Genomic DNA, 20,108 nt, shown 5'->3' with positions numbered 1-20,108 from the left:
TTGTTGTGAAGATTCTTGTTGTGATGATTCTTGTTGTGATGATTCTTGTTGCGATGATTCTTGTTGTGATGATTCTTGTTGTGATGTTTGTTGTTGTGATGATTCTTGTGATGATTCTTGTGATGATTCTTGTTGTGATGGTTCTTGTTGTGATGATTGTTGTTGTGATGATTCTAGTTCTGATGATTCTTGTTGTGATGATTCTTGTGATGATTCTTGTTCTGATGATTCTTGTTCTGATGATTCTTGTGATGATTCTTGTTGTGATGATTCTTGTTGTGATGATTCTTGTTGTGATGATTCTTGTTGTGATGATTCTTGTTGCGATGATTCTTGTGATGATTCTTGTTGTGAAGATTCTTGTTCTGATGCTTCTTGTTGTGATGATTCTTGTTGTGATGATTCTAGTTGTGATGATTCTTGTTGTGATGATTCTTGTTGTGATGATTCTTGTTGCGATGATTCTTGTTGTGTTGATTCTTGTTGTGAAGATTCTTGTTGTGATAATTCTTGTTCTGATGATTCTTGTGATGATTCTTGTTGCGATGATTCTTGTTGTGATGATTCTTGTTGTGATGATTCATGTTGTGATGATTCTTGTTGTGATGATTCTTGTTCTGATGATTCTTGTGATGATTCTTGTTGCGATGATTCTTGTTGTGATGATTCTTGTTCTGATGATTTTTGTTGTGATGGTTCTTGTTGTGATGATTCTTGTTATAATGATTCTTGTGATGATTCTTGTTGCGATGATTCTTTTTGTGATGATTCTTGTTCTGATGATTCTTGTTGTGATGATACTTGTTGTGATGTTTCTTGTTGTGATGATTCTTGTTCTGATTATTCTTGTTGTGATAATTCTTGTTGTGAGGATTCTTGTTGTGATGATTCTTGTGATGATTCTTGTTGCGATGATCCTTGTTGCGATGATTCTTGTTACGATGATTCTTGTTGCGATGATTCTTGTTGCGGTGATTTTTGTTGCGATGATTCTTGTTGTGATGATTCTTGTTGTGATGATTCTTGTTCTGATGATTCTTGTGATGATTCTTGTTGTGATGATTCTTGTTGTGATGATTCTTGTTCTGATTATTCTTGTTGTGATGATTCTTGTTGTGATGATTCTTGTTCTGATGATTCTTGTGATGATTCTTGTTGCAATGATTCTTGTTGTGATGAATCTTGTTCTGATGATTCTTGTTCTGATGATTCTTGTTCTGATGATTCTTGTTGTGATGATTGTTGTTGTGATGATTCTTGTTGTGATGATTCTTGTTCTGATGATTATTGTTGTGATGATTCTTGTTGTGATGATTCTCGTTGCGATGACTCTTGTTGTGTTGATTCTTGTTGTGAAGATTCTTGTTCTGATGATTCTTGTTCTGATGATTCTTGTGCTGATTCTTGTTGCGATGATTCTTGTTGTGATGATTCTTGTTGTGATGATTCTTGTTGTGATGATTCTTGTTGTGATGATTATTGTTCTGATGATTCTTGTGATGATTCTTGTTGCGATGATTCTTGTTGTGATGATTCTTGTTCTGATTATTCTTGTTGTGATGATTCTTGTTGTGATGATTCTTGTTCTGATGATTCTTGTGATGATTCTTGTTGCAATGATTCTTGTTGTGATGATTCTTGTTGTGATGATTCTTGTTGTGATGATTCTTGTTGTGATGATTCTTGTTCTGATGATTCTTGTTGTGATGATTCTTGTTGTGATGATTCTTGTTCTCATGATTCTTGTGATGATTCTTGTTGTGATGATTCTTGTTGTGATGATTCTTGTTGTGATGATTCTTGTTCTGATGATTCTTTTTGTGATGATTCTTGTGATGATTCTTGTTCTCACGATTCTTGTTGTGATGATTCTTGTGATGATTCTTGTTGTGATGATTCTTGTTGTGATGATTCTTGTGATGATTCTTGTTGTGATGATTCTTGTTGTGATGATTCTTGTTGTGATGATTCATATTGTGATGATTCTTGTTGTGATGATTCTTGTTCTGATGATTCTTGTTCTGATGATTCTTGTTCTGATGATTCTTGTGATGATTCTTGTTGTGATGTTTCTTGTTGTGATGATTCTTGTTGTGATGATTCTTGTTCTGCTGATTCTTGTGGTGATGATTCTTGTTCTGATGATTCTTGTGATGATTCTTGTTGTGATGATTCTTGTTGTGATGAATCTTGTTGTGATGATTCTTGTTGTGATGATTCTTGTTGTGATGATTCTTGTTCTGATGATTCTTGTTGTGCTGATTCTTGTTCTGATGATTCTTGTTGTGCTGATTCTTGTGATGATTCTTGTTCTGAATATTCTTGTTGTGATGATTCTTGTGATGATTCTTGTTGCGATGATTCTTGTTGTGATAATTCTTGTTGTGAAGATTCTTGTTGTGATGATTCTTCTTGTGATGATTCTTGTTCTGATGTTTCTTGTGATGATTCTTGTTGTGATGATTCTTGTGATGATTCTTGTTGTGATGATTCTTGTTGTGATGATTCTTGTTCTGATGATTCTTGTGATGATTCTTGTTGCGATGATTCTTGTTGTGATGATCCTTATTCTGATGATTCTTGTTGTGATGATTCTTGTTGTGATGATTCTTGTTCTGATTATTCTTGTGATGATTCTTGTTGCGATGTTTCTTGTTGTGATGATTCTTGTTGTGATGATTCTTGTTCTGATGATTCTTGTTGTGATGATTCTTGTTGTGATGATTCTTGTTCTGATGATTATTGTTGTGATGATTCTTGTTGTGATGATTCTCGTTGCGATGATTCTTGTTGTGTTGATTCTTGTTGTGAAGATTCTTGTTGTGATGATTCTTGTTCTGATGATTCTTGTATTGATTCTTGTTGCGATGATTCTTGTTGTGATGATTCTTGTTGTGATGATTCTTGTTGTGATGATTCTTGTTCTGATTATTCTTGTTGTGATGATTCTTGTTGTGATGATTCTTGTTCTGATGATTCTTGTGATGATTCTTGTTGCAATGATTCTTGTTGTGATGAATCTTGTTCTGATGATTCTTGTTCTGATGATTCTTGTTGTGATGATTCTTGTTGTGATGATTCTTGTTCTGATGATTCTTGTTGTGATGATTCTTGTGATGATTCTTGTTCTCATGATTCTTGTTGTGATGATTCTTGTTGTGATGTTTCTTGTTGTGATGATTCTTGTTGTGATGATTCTTGTTCTGATGATTCTTGTTGTGATGGTTCTTGTTGTGATGATTCTTGTTCTCATGATTCTTGTTGTGATGATTCTTGTGATGATTCTTGTTCTGATGATTCTTGTCCTGATGATTCTTGTTCTGATGATTCTTGTGATGATTCTTGTTGTGATGTTTCTTGTTGTGATGATTCTTGTTGTGATGATTCTTGTGCTGATTCTTGTGGTGATGATTCTTGTTCTGATGTTTCTTGTGATGATTCTTGTTGTGATGATTCTTGTTGTGATGAATCTTGTTGTGATGATTCTTGTTGTGATGATTCTTTTTGTGATGATTCTTGTTGTGATGATTCTTGTTGTGATGATTCTTGTTGTGATGGTTCTTGTTCTGATGATTCTTGTGATGATTCTTGTTGCGATGTTTCTTGTTGTGATGACTCTTGTTGTGATGATTCTTGTTCTGATGATTCTTGTTGTGATGATTCTTGTTGTGATGATTCTTGTTCTGATGATTCTTGTTGTGATGATTCTTGTTGTGATGATTCTTGTTCTGATGATTCTTGTTCTGATGATTCTTTTTCCGATGATTCTTGTTGTGATGATTCTTGTTGTGATGATTCTTGTTGTGATGATTCTTGTTGTGATGATTCTTGTTCTGATGATTCTTGTTGTGATGATTCTTGTAGTAATGATTCTTGTGATGATTCTGGTTGTGATGATTCTTGTTGTGATGATTCTTGTTGTGATGATTCTTGTTGTGATGATTCTTGTTGTGATGATTCTTGTTCTGATGATTCTTTTGATGATTCTTGTTGTGTTGATTCTTGTTGTGATGATTCTTGTTGTGATGATTCTTGTTGCGATGATACTTGTTCTGATGATTCTTGTGATGATTCTTGTTGCGATGATTCTTGTTGCGATGTTTCTTGTTGCGATGATTCTTGCTGTGATGATTCTTGTTGTGATGATTCTTGTTGTGATGATTCTTGTTGTGATGATCCTTGTGATGATTCGTGTTGCGATGATTCTTGTTGTGATGATTCTTGTTGTGATGATTCTTGTTCTGATGATTCTTGTTGTGATGATTCTTGTTGTGATGATTCTTGTTGCGATGATTCTTGTTGCGATGATACTTGTTCTGATGATTCTTGTGATGATTCTTGTTGCGATGATTCTTGTTGCGATGATTCTTGCTGCGATGATTCTTATTGCGATGGTTCTAGTTGCGATGATTCTTGCTGTGATGATTCTTGTTGTGATGATTCTTGTTGTGATGATTCTTGTTGTGATGATTCTTCTGATGATTCTTGTTCTGATGATTCTTGTTGTGATGATTCTTGTTGTGGTGATTCTTGTTGTGATGATTCTTGTTGTGATGATTCTTGTTGTGATGATTCTTGTGATGATTCTTGTTGTGATGATTCTTGTTGTGATGATTCTTGTTGTGATGATTCTTGTTGCGATGATTCTTGTTGTGATGATTCTTGTTGTGATGATTGTTGTTGTGATGATTCTTGTTGTGATGATTCTTATTGCGATGATTCTTGTTGCGATGATTGTTGTTGTGATGATTCTTGTTGTGATGATTCTTATTGTGATGAATCTTGTTGTGATGATTCTTGTTGTGAGGATTCTTGTTGTGATGATTGTTGTTGTGATGATTCTTGTTCTGATGATTCTTGTTCTGATAATTCTTGTTGTGATGATTGTTGTTGTGTTGATTCTTTTTGTGATGATTCTTGTTGTGATGATTCTTGTTGTGATGATTCTTGTTGTGATGATTCTTGTTGTGATGATTCTTTTTCTGATGATTCTTGTTGTGATGATTCTTGGTGTGATGATTCTTGTTGTGATGATTCTTGTTGTGATGATTCTTGTGATGATTCTTGTTATGATGATTCTTGTTGTGATGATTCTTGTTGTGATGATTCTAGTTCTGATGATTCTTGTTCTGATGATTCTTGTTCTGATGATTCTTGTGATGATTCTTGTTGTGATGATTCTTGTTGTGATGATTCTTGTTGTGATGATTCTTGTTGCGATGATTCTTGTGATGATTCTTGTTGTGAAGATTCTTCTGATGATTCTTGTTGTGATGATTCTTGTTGTGATGATTCTTGTTGTGATGATTCTTGTTGTGATGATTCTTGTTGCGATGATTCTTGTTGTGTTGATTCTTGTTGTGAAGATTCTTGTTGTGATGATTCTTGTTCTGATGATTCTTGTGATGTTTCTTGTTGCGATGATTCTTGTTGTGATGATTCTTGTTGTGATGATTCTTGTGATGATTCTTGTTATGATGATTCTTGTTGTGATGATTCTTGTGATGATTCTTGTTGCGATGATTCTTGTTGTGATGATTCTTGTTCTGATGATTCTTGTTGTGATGATTCTTGTTGTGATGATTCTTGTTCTGATGATTCTTGTGATGATTCTTGTTGCGATGATTCTTGTTGTGATGATTCTTGTTGTGATGATTCTTGTGATGATTCTTGTTGTGATGATTCTTGTTCTGATAATTCTTGTTGTGATGATTGTTGTTGTGATGATTCTTTTTGTGATGATTCTTGTTGTGATGATTCTTGTTGTGATGATTCTTGTTCTGATGATTCTTGTGATGATTCTTGTTGCGATGATTTTTGTTGTGATGATTCTTGTTCTGATGATTCTTGTTGTGATGATTCTTGTTGTGATGATTCTTGTTCTGATGATTCTTGTGATGATTCTTGTTGCGATGATTCTTGTTGTGATGATTCTTGTTGTGATGATTCTTGTGATGATTCTTGTTATGATGATTCTTGTTGTGATGATTCTTGTGATGATTCTTGTTGCGATGATTCTTGTTGTGATGATTCTTGTTCTGATGATTCTTGTTGTGATGATTCTTGTTGTGATGATTCTTGTTCTGATGATTCTTGTGATGATTCTTGTTGCGATGATTCTTGTTGTGATGATTCTTGTTGTGATGATTCTTGTGATGATTCTTGTTGTGATGATTCTTGTTCTGATAATTCTTGTTGTGATGATTGATGTTGTGATGATTCTTTTTGTGATGATTCTTGTTGTGATGATTCTTGTTGTGATGATTCTTGTTGTGATGATTCTTGTTGTGATGATTCTTTTTCTGATGATTCTTGTTGTGATGATTCTTGGTGTGATGATTCTTGTTGTGATGATTCTTGTTGTGATGATTCTTGTGATGATACTTGTTATGATGATTCTTGTTGTGATGATTCTTGTGATGATTCTAGTTCTGATGATTCTTGTTCTGATGATTCCTGTTCTGATGATTCTTGTGATGATTCTTGTTGTGATGATTCTTGTTGTGATGATTCTTGTGGTGATGATTCTTGTTGTGATAATTCTTGTTGCGATGATTATTGTGATGATTCTTGTTGTGAAGATTCTTGTTCTGATGATTCTTGTTGTGATGATTCTTGTTGTGATGATTCTTGTTGTGATGATTCTTGTTGCGATGATTCTTGTTGTGTTGATTCTTGTTGTGAAAATTCTTGTTGTGATGATTCTTGTTCTGATGATTCTTGTGATGATTCTTGTTGCGATGATTCTTGTTGTGATGATTCTTGTGATGATTCTTGTTGTGATGGTTCTTGTTGTGAGTATTCTTGTTGTGATGATTCTTGTGATGATTCTTGTTGCGATGATTCTTGTTGTGATGATTCTTGTTGTGATGATTCTTGTTGTGATGATTGTTGTTGTGATGATTGTTGTTGTGATGATTCTTGTTGTGATGATTCTTATTGTGATGATTCTTGTTGTGATGATTCTTGTTGTGATGATTCTTGTTGTGATGATTCTTGTTGTGATGATTCTTCTGATGATTCTTGTTCTGATGATTCTTGTTGTGATGATTCTTGTTGTGATGATTCTTGTTGTGATGATTCTTGTTGTGGTGATTCTTGTTGTGATGATTCTTGTGATGATTCTTGTTGTGATGATTCTTGTTGTGATGATTCTTGTTGTGATGATTCTTGTTGCGATGATTCTTGTTGTGATGATTGTTGTTGTGATGATTGTTGTTGTGATGATTCTTGTTGTGATGATTCTTGTTGCGATGATTCTTGTTGCGATGATTGTTGTTGTGATGATTCTTGTTGTGATGATTCTTATTGTGATGAATCTTGTTGTGATGATTCTTGTTGTGAGGATTCTTATTGTGATGATTGTTGTTGTGATGATTCTTGTTCTGATGATTCTTGTTCTGATAATTCTTGTTTGATGATTGTTGTTGTGTTGATTCTTTTTGTGATGATTCTTGTTGTGATGATTCTTGTTGTGATGATTCTTGTTGTGATGATTCTTGTTGTGATGATTCTTTTTCTGATGATTCTTGTTGTGATGATTCTTGGTGTGATGATTCTTGTTGTGATGATTCTTGTTGTGATGATTCTTGTGATGATTCTTGTTATGATGATTCTTGTTGTGATGATTCTTGTTGTGATGATTCTAGTTCTGATGATTCTTGTTCTGATGATTCTTGTTCTGATGATTCTTGTGATGATTCTTGTTGTGATGATTCTTGTTGTGATGCTTCTTGTTGTGATGATTCTTGTTGCGATGATTCTTGTGATGATTCTTGTTGTGAAGATTCTTCTGATGATTCTTGTTGTGATGATTCTTGTTGTGATGATTCTTGTTGTGATGATTCTTGTTGTGATGATTCTTGTTGCGATGATTCTTGTTGTGTTGATTCTTGTTGTGAAGATTCTTGTTGTGATGATTCTATTTCTGATGATTCTTGTGATGTTTCTTGTTGCGATGATTCTTGTTGTGATGATTCTTGTTGTGATGATTCTTGTGATGATTCTTGTTATGATGATTCTTGTTGTGATGATTCTTGTGATGATTCTTGTTGCGATGATTCTTGTTGTGATGATTCTTGTTCTGATGATTCTTGTTGTGATGATTCTTGTTGTGATGATTCTTGTTGTGATGATTCTTGTGATGATTCTTGTTGCGATGATTCTTGTTGTGATGATTCTTGTTGTGATGATTCTTGTGATGATTCTTGTTGTGATGATTCTTGTTCTGATAATTCTTGTTGTGATGATTGTTGTTGTGATGATTCTTTTTGTGATGATTCTTGTTGTGATGATTCTTGTTGTGATGATTCTTGTTCTGATGATTCTTGTGATGATTCTTGTTGCGATGATTTTTGTTGTGATGATTCTTGTTCTGATGATTCTTGTTGTGATGATTCTTGTTGTCATGATTTTGTTCTGATGATTCTTGTGATGATTCTTGTTGCGATGATTTTTGTTGTGATGATTCTTGTTGTGATGATTCTTGTGATGATTCTTGTTATGATGATTCTTGTTGTGATGATTCTTGTGATGATTCTTGTTGCGATGATTCTTGTTGTGATGATTCTTGTTCTGATGATTCTTGTTGTGATGATTCTTGTTGTGATGATTCTTGTTCTGATGATTCTTGTGATGATTCTTGTTGCGATGATTCTTGTTGTGATGATTCTTGTTGTGATGATTCTTGTGATGATTCTTGTGATGATTCTTGTTCTGATAATTCTTGTTGTGATGATTGTTGTTGTGATGATTCTTTTTGTGATGATTCTTGTTGTGATGATTTTTGTTGTGATGATTCTTGTTGTGATGATTCTTGTTGTGATGATTCTTTTTCTGATGATTCTTGTTGTGATGATTCTTGGTGTGATGATTCTTGTTGTGATGATTCTTGTTGTGATGATTCTTGTGATGATACTTGTTATGATGATTCTTGTTGTGATGATTCTTGTGATGATTCTAGTTCTGATGATTCTTGTTCTGATGATTCCTGTTCTGATGATTCTTGTGATGATTCTTGTTGTGATGATTCTTGTTGTGATGATTCTTGTTGTGATGATTCTTGTTGTGATGATTCTTGTTGCGATGATTATTATGATGATTCTTGTTGTGAAGATTCTTGTTCTGATGATTCTTGTTGTGATGATTCTTGTTGTGATGATTCTTGTTGTGATGATTCTTGTTGTGATGATTCTTGTTGCGATGATTCTTGTTGTGTTGATTCTTGTTGTGAAAATTCTTGTTGTGATGATTCTTGTTCTGATGATTCTTGTGATGATTCTTGTTGCGATGATTCTTGTTGTGATGATTCTTGTGATGATTCTTGTTGTGATGGTTCTTGTTGTGAGTATTCTTGTTGTGATGATTCTTGTGATGATTCTTGTTGCGATGATTCTTGTTGTGATGATTCTTGTTCTGATGATTCTTGTTGTGATGATTCTTGTTGTGATGATTCTTGTTCTGATGATTCTTGTGATGATTCTTGTTGCGATGATTCTTGTTGTGATGATTCTTGTTCTCATGATTCTTGTTGTGATGATTCTTGTTGTGATGATACTTGTTGTGATGATTCTTGTTCTGATGATTCTTGTTGTGATGATTGTTGCTGTGAGGATTCTTGTTCTCATGATTCTTGTGATGATTCTTGTTGTGATGATTCTTGTTGTGATGATTCTTGTTGTGATGATTCTTGTTCTGTTGATTCTTGTTATGATGATTCTTGTTGTGATGATTCTTGTTCTCATGATTCTTGTTGTGATGATTCTTGTTGTGATGATTGTTGTGATGATTCTTGTGATGATTCTTGTTGCGATGATTCTTGTGATGATTCTTGTGATGATTCTTGTTGTGAAGTTTCTTGTGATGATTCTTGTTGTGAAGATTCTTGTTCTGATGATTCTTGTTGTGATGATTCTTGTTCTGATGATTCTTGTGATGATTCTTGTTGCGATGATTCTTGTTGTGATGATTCTTGTGATGATTCTTGTTGCGATGATTCTTGTTGTGATGATTCTTGTTCTGATGATTCTTGTTGTGATGATTCTTGTTGTGATGATTCTTGTTCTGATGATTCTTGTGATGATTCTTGTTGCGCTGATTCTTGTTGTGATGATTCTTGTTGTGATGATTCTTGTGATGATTCTTGTTGTGATGATTCTTGTTCTGATAATTCTTGTTGTGATGATTGTTGTTGTGATGATTCTTTTTGTGATGATTCTTGTTGTGATGATTCTTGTTGTGATGATTCTTGTTGTGATGATTCTTGTTGTGATGATTCTTTTTCTGATGATTCTTGTTGTGATGATTCTTGGTGTGATGATTCTTGTGATGATTCTTGTTGTGATGATTCTTGTGATGATACTTGTTATGATGATTCTTGTTGTGATGATTCTTGTGATGATTCTAGTTCTGATGATTCTTGTTCTGATGATTCCTGTTCTGATGATTCTTGTGATGATTCTTGTTGTGATGATTCTTGTTGTGATGATTCTTGTTGTGATGATTCTTGTTGTGATGATTCTTGTTGCGATGATTATTGTGATGATTCTTGTTGTGAAGATTCTTGTTCTGATGATTCTTGTTGTGATGATTCTTGTTGTGATGATTCTTGTTGTGATGATTCTTTTTGCGATGATTCTTGTTGTGTTGATTCTTTTTGTGAAAATTCTTGTTGTGATGATTCTTGTTCTGATGATTCTTGTGATGATTCTTGTTGCGATGATTCTTGTTGTGATGATTCTTGTGATGATTCTTGTTGTGATGGTTCTTGTTGTGAGTATTCTTGTTGTGATGATTCTTGTGATGATTCTTGTTGCGATGATTCTTGTTGTGATGATTCTTGTTCTGATGATTCTTGTTGTGATGATTCTTGTTGTGATGATTCTTGTTCTGATGATTCTTGTGATGATTCTTGTTGCGATGATTCTTGTTGTGATGATTCTTGTTCTCATGATTCTTGTTGTGATGATTCTTGTTGTGATGATACTTGTTGTGATGATTCTTGTTCTGATGATTCTTGTTGTGATGATTCTTATTGTGAGGATTCTTGTTCTCATGATTCTTGTGATGATTCTTGTTGTGATGATTCTTGTTGTGATGATTCTTGTTGTGATGATTCTTGTTCTGTTGATTCTTGTTATGATGATTCTTGTGATGATTCTTGTTCTCATGATACTTGTTGTGATGATTCTTGTTGTGATGATTGTTGTTGTGATGATACTTGTGATGATTCTTGTTGCGATGATTCTTGTGATGATTCTTGTGATGATTCTTGTTGTGAAGTTTCTTGTGATGATTCTTGTTGTGAAGATTCTTGTTCTGATGATTCTTGTTGTGATGATTCTTCTTGTGATGATTCTTGTGATGATTCTTGTTGTGATGATTCTTCTTGTGATGATTCTTGTTGCGATGATTCTTGTTGTGTTGATTCTTGTTGTGAAGATTCTTGCTGTGATGATTCTTGTCCTGATGATTCTTGTGATGATTCTTGTTGCGATGATTCTTGTTGTGATGATTCTTGTTGTGATGATTCTTGTTGTGATGGTTCTTGTTCTGATGATTCTTGTTCTGATGATTCTTGTGATGATTCTTGTTGCGATGATTCTTTTTGTGATGATTCTTGTTCTGATGATTTTTGTTGTGATGATTCTTCTTGTGATGATTCTTGTTCTGATGATTCTTGTGATGATTCTTGTTGCGATGATTCTTGTTGTGATGATTCTTGTTCTGATGATTCTTGTTGTGATGATTATTGTTGTGATGATTCTTGTTGTGATGATTCTTGTTCTGATGATTCTTGTTGTGATGATTCTTGTTGTGAGGATTCTTGTTGTCATGATTCTTGTGATGATTCTTGTTGTGATGATTCTTGTTGTCATGATTCTTGTTGTCATGATTCTTGTTCTGTTGATTCTTGTTATGATGATTCTTGTTGTGATGATTCTTGTTCTCATGATTCTTGTTGTGATGATTCTTGTTGTGAGGTTTCTTGTGATGATTCTTGTTGTGATGATTCTTGTGAGGATTCTTGTTGTGATGATTCTTGTTGTGATGATTCTTGTTGTGATGATTCTTGTTGTGATGATTCTTGTTGTGATGATTCTTGTTGTGATGATTCTTGTTGTGATGATTCTTGTTGTGATGATTCTTGTTGTGCTGATTCTTGTGATGATTCTTGTTCTGATGATTCATGTTGTGATGATTCTTGTTGTGATGATTCTTGTTCTGATGATTCTTGTTGTGCTGATTCTTGTGATGATTCTTGTTCTGATGATTCTTGTTGTGATGATTCTTGTGATGATTCTTGTTGCGATGATTCTTGTTGTGATGATTCTTGTTGTGAAGATTCTTGTTGTGATGATTCTTCTTGTGATGATTCTTGTTCTGATGTTTCTTGTGATGATTCTTGTTGTGATGATTCTTGTTGTGATGATTCTTGTTGTGATGATTCTTGTTCTGATGATTCTTGTGATGATTCTTGTTGCGATGATTCTTGTTCTGATGATCCTTATTCTGATGATTCTTGTTGTGCTGTTTCTTGTTGTGATGATTCTTGTTGTGATGATTCTTGTTCTGATGATTCTTTTTGTGATGATTCTTGTTGTGATGATTCTTGTTCTGATGATTATTGTTGTGATGATTCTTGTTGTGATGATTCTCGTTGCGATGATTCTTGTTGTGTTGATTCTTGTTGTGAAGATTCTTGTTGTGATGATTCTTTTTATGATGATTCTTGTTGTGATGATTCTTGTTCTGATTATTCTTGTTGTGATGATTCTTGTTGTGATGATTCTTGTTCTGATGATTCTTGTGATGATTCTTGTTGCAATGATTCTTGTTGTGATGATTCTTGTTCTGATGATTCTTGTTCTGATGATTCTTGTTGTGATGATTCTTGTTGTGATGATTCTTGTTCTGATGATTCTTGTTGTGATGATTCTTGTTGTGATGATTCTTGTTCTCATGATTCTTGTTGTGATGATTCTTGTTGTGATGATTCTTGTTGTGATGATTCTTGTTGTGATGATTCTTGTTCTGATGATTCTTGTTGTGATGGTTCTTGTTCGATTGATTCTTGTTCTCATGATTCTTGTTGTGATGATTCTTTTTGTGATGATTCTTGTTGTGATGATTCTTGTTGTGATGATTCTTGTGATGATTCTTGTTGTGATGGTTCTTGTTGTGATGATTCTTGTTGTGATGATTCATATTGTGATGATTCTTGTTGTGATGATTCTTGTTCTGATGATTCTTGTCCTGATGATTCTTGTTCTGATGATTCTTGTGATGATTCTTGTTGTGATGTTTCTTGTTGTGATGATTCTTGTTGTGATGATTCTTGTGCTGATTCTTGTGGTGATGATTCTTGTTCTGATGTTTCTTGTGATGATTCTTGTTGTGATGATTCTTGTTGTGATGAATCTTGTTGTGATGATTCTTGTTGTGATGACTCTTGTGATGATTCTTGTTCTGATGATTCTTGTTGTGATGATTCTTGTTGTGATGATTCTTGTTCTGATGATTCTTGTTGTGATGATTCTTGTTCTGATGATTCTTGTTCTGATGATTCTTTTTCCGATGATTCTTGTTGTGATGATTCTTGTTGTGATGATTCTTGTTGTGATGATTCTTGTTGTGATGATTCTTGTTCTGATGATTCTTGTTGTGATGATTCTTGTAGTGATGATTCTTGTGATGATTCTGGTTGTGATGATTCTTGTTGTGATGATTCTTGTTGTGATGATTCTTGTTGTGATGATTCTTGTTCTGATGATTCTTGTTCTGATGATTCTTGTTCTGATGATTCTTTTGATGATTCTTGTTGTGATGATTCTTGTTGTGATGATTCTTGTTGTGATGATTCTTGTTGCGATGATACTTGTTCTGATGATTCTTGTGATGATTCTTGTTGCGATGATTCTTGTTGCGATGATTCTTGCTGCAATGATTCTTATTGCGATGATTCTTGTTGCGATGATTCTTGCTGTGATGATTCTTGTTGTGATGATTCTTGTTGTGATGATTCTTGTTCTGATGATTCTTGTTGTGATGATTCTTGTTGTGATGATTCTTGTTGCGATGATTCTTGTTGCGATGATACTTGTTCTGATGATTCTTGTGATGATTCTTGTTGCGATGATTCTTGTTGCGATGATTCTTGCTGCAATGATTCTTTTTGCGATGATTCTTGTTGCGATGATTCTTGTTGTGATGACTCTTGTGATGATTCTTGTTCTGATGATTCTTGTTGTGATGATTCTTGTTGTGATGATTCTTGTTCTGATGATTCTTGTTGTGATGATTCTTGTTCTGATGATTCTTGTTCTGATGATTCTTTTTCCGATGATTCTTGTTGTGATGATTCTTGTTGTGATGATTCTTGTTGTGATGATTCTTGTTGTGATGATTCTTGTTCTGATGATTCTTGTTGTGATGATTCTTGTAGTGATGATTCTTGTGATGATTCTGGTTGTGATGATTCTTGTTGTGATGATTCTTGTTGTGATGATTCTTGTTGTGATGATTCTTGTTCTGATGATTCTTGTTCTGATGATTCTTGTTCTGATGATTCTTTTGATGATTCTTGTTGTGATGATTCTTGTTGTGATGATTCTTGTTGTGATGATTCTTGTTGCGATGATACTTGTTCTGATGATTCTTGTGATGATTCTTGTTGCGATGATTCTTGTTGCGATGATTCTTGCTGCAATGATTCTTATTGCGATGATTCTTGTTGCGATGATTCTTGCTGTGATGATTCTTGTTGTGATGATTCTTGTTGTGATGATTCTTGTTCTGATGATTCTTGTTGTGATGATTCTTGTTGTGATGATTCTTGTTGCGATGATTCTTGTTGCGATGATACTTGTTCTGATGATTCTTGTGATGATTCTTGTTGCGATGATTCTTGTTGCGATGATTCTTGCTGCGATGATTCTTATTGCGATGGTTCTTGTTGCGATGATTCTTGCTGTGATGATTCTTGTTGTGATGATTCTTGTTTTGATGATTCTTGTGATGATTCTTGTTGTGATGATTGTTGTTGTGATGATTGTTGTTGTGATGATTCTTGTTGTGATGATTCTTATTGTGATGATTCTTGTGATGATTCTTGTTGTGATGATTCTTGTTGTGATGATTCTTGTTGTGATGATTCTTCTGATGATTCTTGTTCTGATGATTCTTGTTGTGATGATTCTTGTTGTGATGATTCTTGTTGTGATGATTCTTGTTGTGATGATTCTTGTTGTGATGATTCTTGTTGTGATGATTCTTGTTGTGATGATTCTTGTTGCGATGATTCTTGTTGTGATGATTCTTGTTGTGATGATTGTTTTTGTGATGATTCTTGTTGTGATGATTCTTGTTGCGATGATTCTTGTTGTGATGATTCTTGGTGTGATGATTCTTGTTGTGATGATTCTTGTTGTGATGATTCTTGTGATGATTCTTGTTATGATGATTCTTGTTGTGATGATTCTTGTTGTGATGATTCTAGTTCTGATGATTCTTGTTCTGATGATTCTTGTTCTGATGATTCTTGTGATGATTCTTGTTGTGATGATTCTTGTTGTGATGATTCTTGTTGTGATAATTCTTGTTGTGATGATTCATGTTGCGATGATTCTTGTGATGATTCTTGTTGTGAAGATTCTTCTGATGATTCTTGTTGTGATGATTCTTGTTGTGATGATTCTTGTTGTGATGATTCTTGTTGTGATGATTCTTGTTGCGATGATTCTTGTTGTGTTGATTCTTGTTGTGAAGATTCTTGTTGTGATGATTCTTGTTCTGATGATTCTTGTGATGATTCTTGTTGCGATGATTCTTGTTGTGGTGATTCTTGTTGTGATGACTCTTGTTGTGATGATTCTTGTTGTGATGATTCTTGTTCTGATGATTCTTGTGATGATTCTTGTTGCGATGATTCTTGTTGTGATGATTCTTGTTCTGATGATTCTTGTTGTGATGATTCTTTTTGTGATGATTCTTGTTCTGATGATTCTTGTGATGATTCTTGTTGCGATGATTCTTGTTGTGATGATTCTTGTTCTCATGATTCTTGTTGTGATGATTCTTGTTGTGATGATTCTTGTTGTGATGATTCTTGTTGTGAGGATTCTTGTTCTCATGATTCTTGTGATGATTCTTGTTGTGATAATTCTTGTTGTGATGATTCTTGTGATGATTCTTGTTCTGTTGATTCTTGTTATGATGATTCTTGTTGTGATGATTCTTGTTCTCATGATTCTTGTTGTGATGATTCTTGTTGTGATGATTGTTGTTGTGATGATTCTTGTGATGATTCTTGTTGCGATGATTCTTGTTGCTATGATTGTTGTTGTGATGATTCTTGTTGTGATGATTCTTGTTGTGAGGATTCTTGTTGTGATGATTGTTGTTGTGATGATTCTTGTTGTGATGATTCTTGTTCTGATAATACTTGTTGTGATGATTGTTGTTGTGATGATTCTTTTTGTGATGATTCTTGTTGTGATGATTCTTGTGATGATTCTTGTTGTGATGATTCTTGTTGTGATGATTCTTTTTCTGATGATTCTTGTTGTGATGATTCTTGTGATGATTCTTGTTGTGATGATTCTTGTTGTGATGATTCATGTGATGATTCTTGTTATGATGATTCTTGTTGTGATGATTCTTGTTGTGATGATTCTAGTTCTGATGATTCTTGTTCTGATGATTCTTGTTCTGATGATTCTTGTGATGATTCTTGTTGTGATGATCCTTGTTGTGATGATTCTTGTTGTGATGATTCTTGTTGTGATGCTTCTTGTTGCGATGATTCTTGTGATGATTCTTGTTGTGAAGATTCTTGTTCTGATGATTCTTGTTGTGATGATTCTTGTTGTGATGATTCTTGTGATGATTCTTGTTGTGATGATTCTTGTTGTGATGATTCTTGTTGCGATGATTCTTGTTGTGAAGATTCTTGTTGTGATGATTCTTGTCCTGATGATTCTTGTGATGATGCTTGTTGCGATGATTCTTGTTGTGATGGTTCTTGTTGTGATGATTCTTGTTGTGATGATTCTTGTTGTGATGATTCTTGTTCTGATGATTTTTTTGATGATTCTTGTTGCAATGATTCTTGCTGTGATGGTTCTTGTTCTGATGATTTTTGTTGTGATGATTCTTGTTGTGATGATTCTTGTTCTGATGATTCTTGTGATGATTCTTGTTGCGATGATTCTTGTTGTGATGATTCTTGTTCTGATGATTCTTGTTGTGATGATTCTTGTTGTGATGATTCTTGTTGTGATGATTCTTGTTCTGATGATTCTTGTTGTGATGATTCTTGTTGTGAGGATTCTTGTTGTCATGATTCTTGTGATGATTCTTGTTGTGATGATTCTTGTTGTGATGATTCTTGTTGTGATGATTCTTGTTCTGTTGATTCTTGTTATGATGATTCTTGTTGTGATGATTCTTGTTCTCATGATTCTTGTTGTGATGATGCTTGTTGTGATGATTCTTGTGATCATTCTTGTTGTGATGTTTCTTGTGATGATTCTTGTTGTGATGATTCTTGTGATGATTCTTGTTGTGATGATTCTAGTTGTGATGATTCTTGTTCTGATGATTCTTGTTCTGATGATTCTTGTGATGATGATTCTTGTGATGATTATTGTTGTGATGATTCTTGTTGTGATGATTCTTGTTGTGATGATTCTTGTTGTGATGATTCTTGTTGTGAAGATTCTTGTTCTGATGATTCTTGTTGTGATGATTCTTGTTTTGATGATTCTTGTTCTGATGATTATTGTTGTGATGATTCTTGTTGTGATGATTCTCGTTGCGATGACTCTTGTTGTGTTAATTCTTGTTGTGAAGATTCTTGTTGTGATGATTCTTGTTCTGATGATTCTTGTGCTGATTCTTGTTGCGATGATTCTTGTTGTGATGATTCTTGTGATGATTCTTGTGATGATTCTTGTTGTGATGATTCTTGTTCTGATGATTCTTGTTGTGATGATTCTTGTTCTGATTATTCTTGTTGTGATGATTCTTGTTGGAATGATTCTTGTTCTGATGATTCTTGTGATGATTCTTGTTGTGATGATCCTTATTCTGATGATTCTTGTTGTGCTGTTTCTTGTTGTGATGATTCTTGTTGTGATGATTCTTGTTCTGATGATTCTTGTTGTGATGATTCTTGTTGTGATGATTCTTGTTCTGATGATTATTGTTGTGATGATTCTTGTTGTGATGATTCTCGTTGCGATGATTCTTGTTGTGTTGATTCTTGTTGTGAAGATTCTTGTTGTGATGATTCTTTTTATGATGATTCTTGTTGTGATGATTCTTGTTCTGATTATTCTTGTTGTGATGATTCTTGTTGTGATGATTCTTGTTCTGATGATTCTTGTGATGATTCTTGTTGCAATGATTCTTGTTGTGATGATTCTTGTTCTGATGATTCTTGTTCTGATGATTCTTGTTGTGATGATTCTTGTTGTGATGATTCTTGTTCTGATGATTCTTGTTGTGATGATTCTTGTTGTGATGATTCTTGTTCTCATGATTCTTGTTGTGATGATTCTTGTTGTGATGATTCTTGTTGTGATGATTCTTGTTGTGATGATTCTTGTTCTGATGATTCTTGTTGTGATGGTTCTTGTTCGATTGATTCTTGTTCTCATGATTCTTGTTGTGATGATTCTTTTTGTGATGATTCTTGTTGTGATGATTCTTGTTGTGATGATTCTTGTGATGATTCTTGTTGTGATGGTTCTTGTTGTGATGATTCTTGTTGTGATGATTCATATTGTGATGATTCTTGTTGTGATGATTCTTGTTCTGATGATTATTGTCCTGATGATTCTTGTTCTGATGATTCTTGTAATGATTCTTGTTGTGATGTTTCTTGTTGTGATGATTCTTGTTGTGATGATTCTTGTGCTGATTCTTGTGGTGATGATTCTTGTTCTGATGTTTCTTGTGATGATTCTTGTTGTGATGATTCTTGTTGTGATGAATCTTGTTGTGATGATTCTTGTTGTGATGACTCTTGTGATGATTCTTGTTCTGATGATTCTTGTTGTGATGATTCTTGTTGTGATGATTCTTGTTCTGATGATTCTTGTTGTGATGATTCTTGTTGTGATGATTCTTGTTCTGATGATTCTTGTTCTGATGATTCTTTTTCCGATGATTCTTGTTGTGATGATTCTTGTTGTGATGATTCTTGTTGTGATGATTCTTGTTGTGATGATTCTTGTTCTGATGATTCTTGTTGTGATGGTTCTTGTAGTGATGATTCTTGTGATGATTCTGGTTGTGATGATTCTTGTTGTGATGATTCTTGTTGTGATGATTCTTGTTGTGATGATTCTTGTTCTGATGATTCTTGTTCTGATGATTCTTGTTCTGATGATTCTTTTGATGATTCTTGTTGTGATGATTCTTGTTGTGATGATTCTTGTTGTGATGATTCTTGTTGCGATGATACTTGTTCTGATGATTCTTGTGATGATTCTTGTTGCGATGATTCTTGTTGCGATGATTCTTGCTGCAATGATTCTTATTGCGATGATTCTTGTTGCGATGATTCTTGCTGTGATGATTCTTGTTGTGATGATTCTTGTTGTGATGATTCTTGTTCTGATGATTCTTGTTGTGATGATTCTTGTTGTGATGATTCTTGTTGCGATGATTCTTGTTGCGATGATACTTGTTCTGATGATTCTTGTGATGATTCTTGTTGCGATGATTCTTGTTGCGATGATTCTTGCTGCGATGATTCTTATTGCGATGGTTCTTGTTGCGATGATTCTTGCTGTGATGATTCTTGTTGTGATGATTCTTGTTTTGATGATTCTTGTGATGATTCTTGTTGTGATGATTGTTGTTGTGATGATTGTTGTTGTGATGATTCTTGTTGTGATGATTCTTATTGTGATGATTCTTGTTATGATGATTCTTGTTGTGATGATTCTTGTTGTGATGATTCTTCTGATGATTCTTGTTCTGATGATTCTTGTTGTGATGATTCTTGTTGTGATGATTCTTGTTGTGATGATTCTTGTTGTGATGATTCTTGTTGTGATGATTCTTGATGTGATGATTCTTGTTGTGATGATTCTTGTTGC

The sequence above is a fragment of the Somniosus microcephalus genome, chromosome 1, assembly GCF_052327205.1.
Source record: "Somniosus microcephalus isolate GS21.2 chromosome 1, FLI_Smic_1.0, whole genome shotgun sequence".
Classification (NCBI taxonomy): Eukaryota; Metazoa; Chordata; class Chondrichthyes; order Squaliformes; family Somniosidae; genus Somniosus; species Somniosus microcephalus.
The sequence above is the reverse complement of the archived record's forward strand: the minus strand, read 5'-3'. Positions refer to the sequence as shown.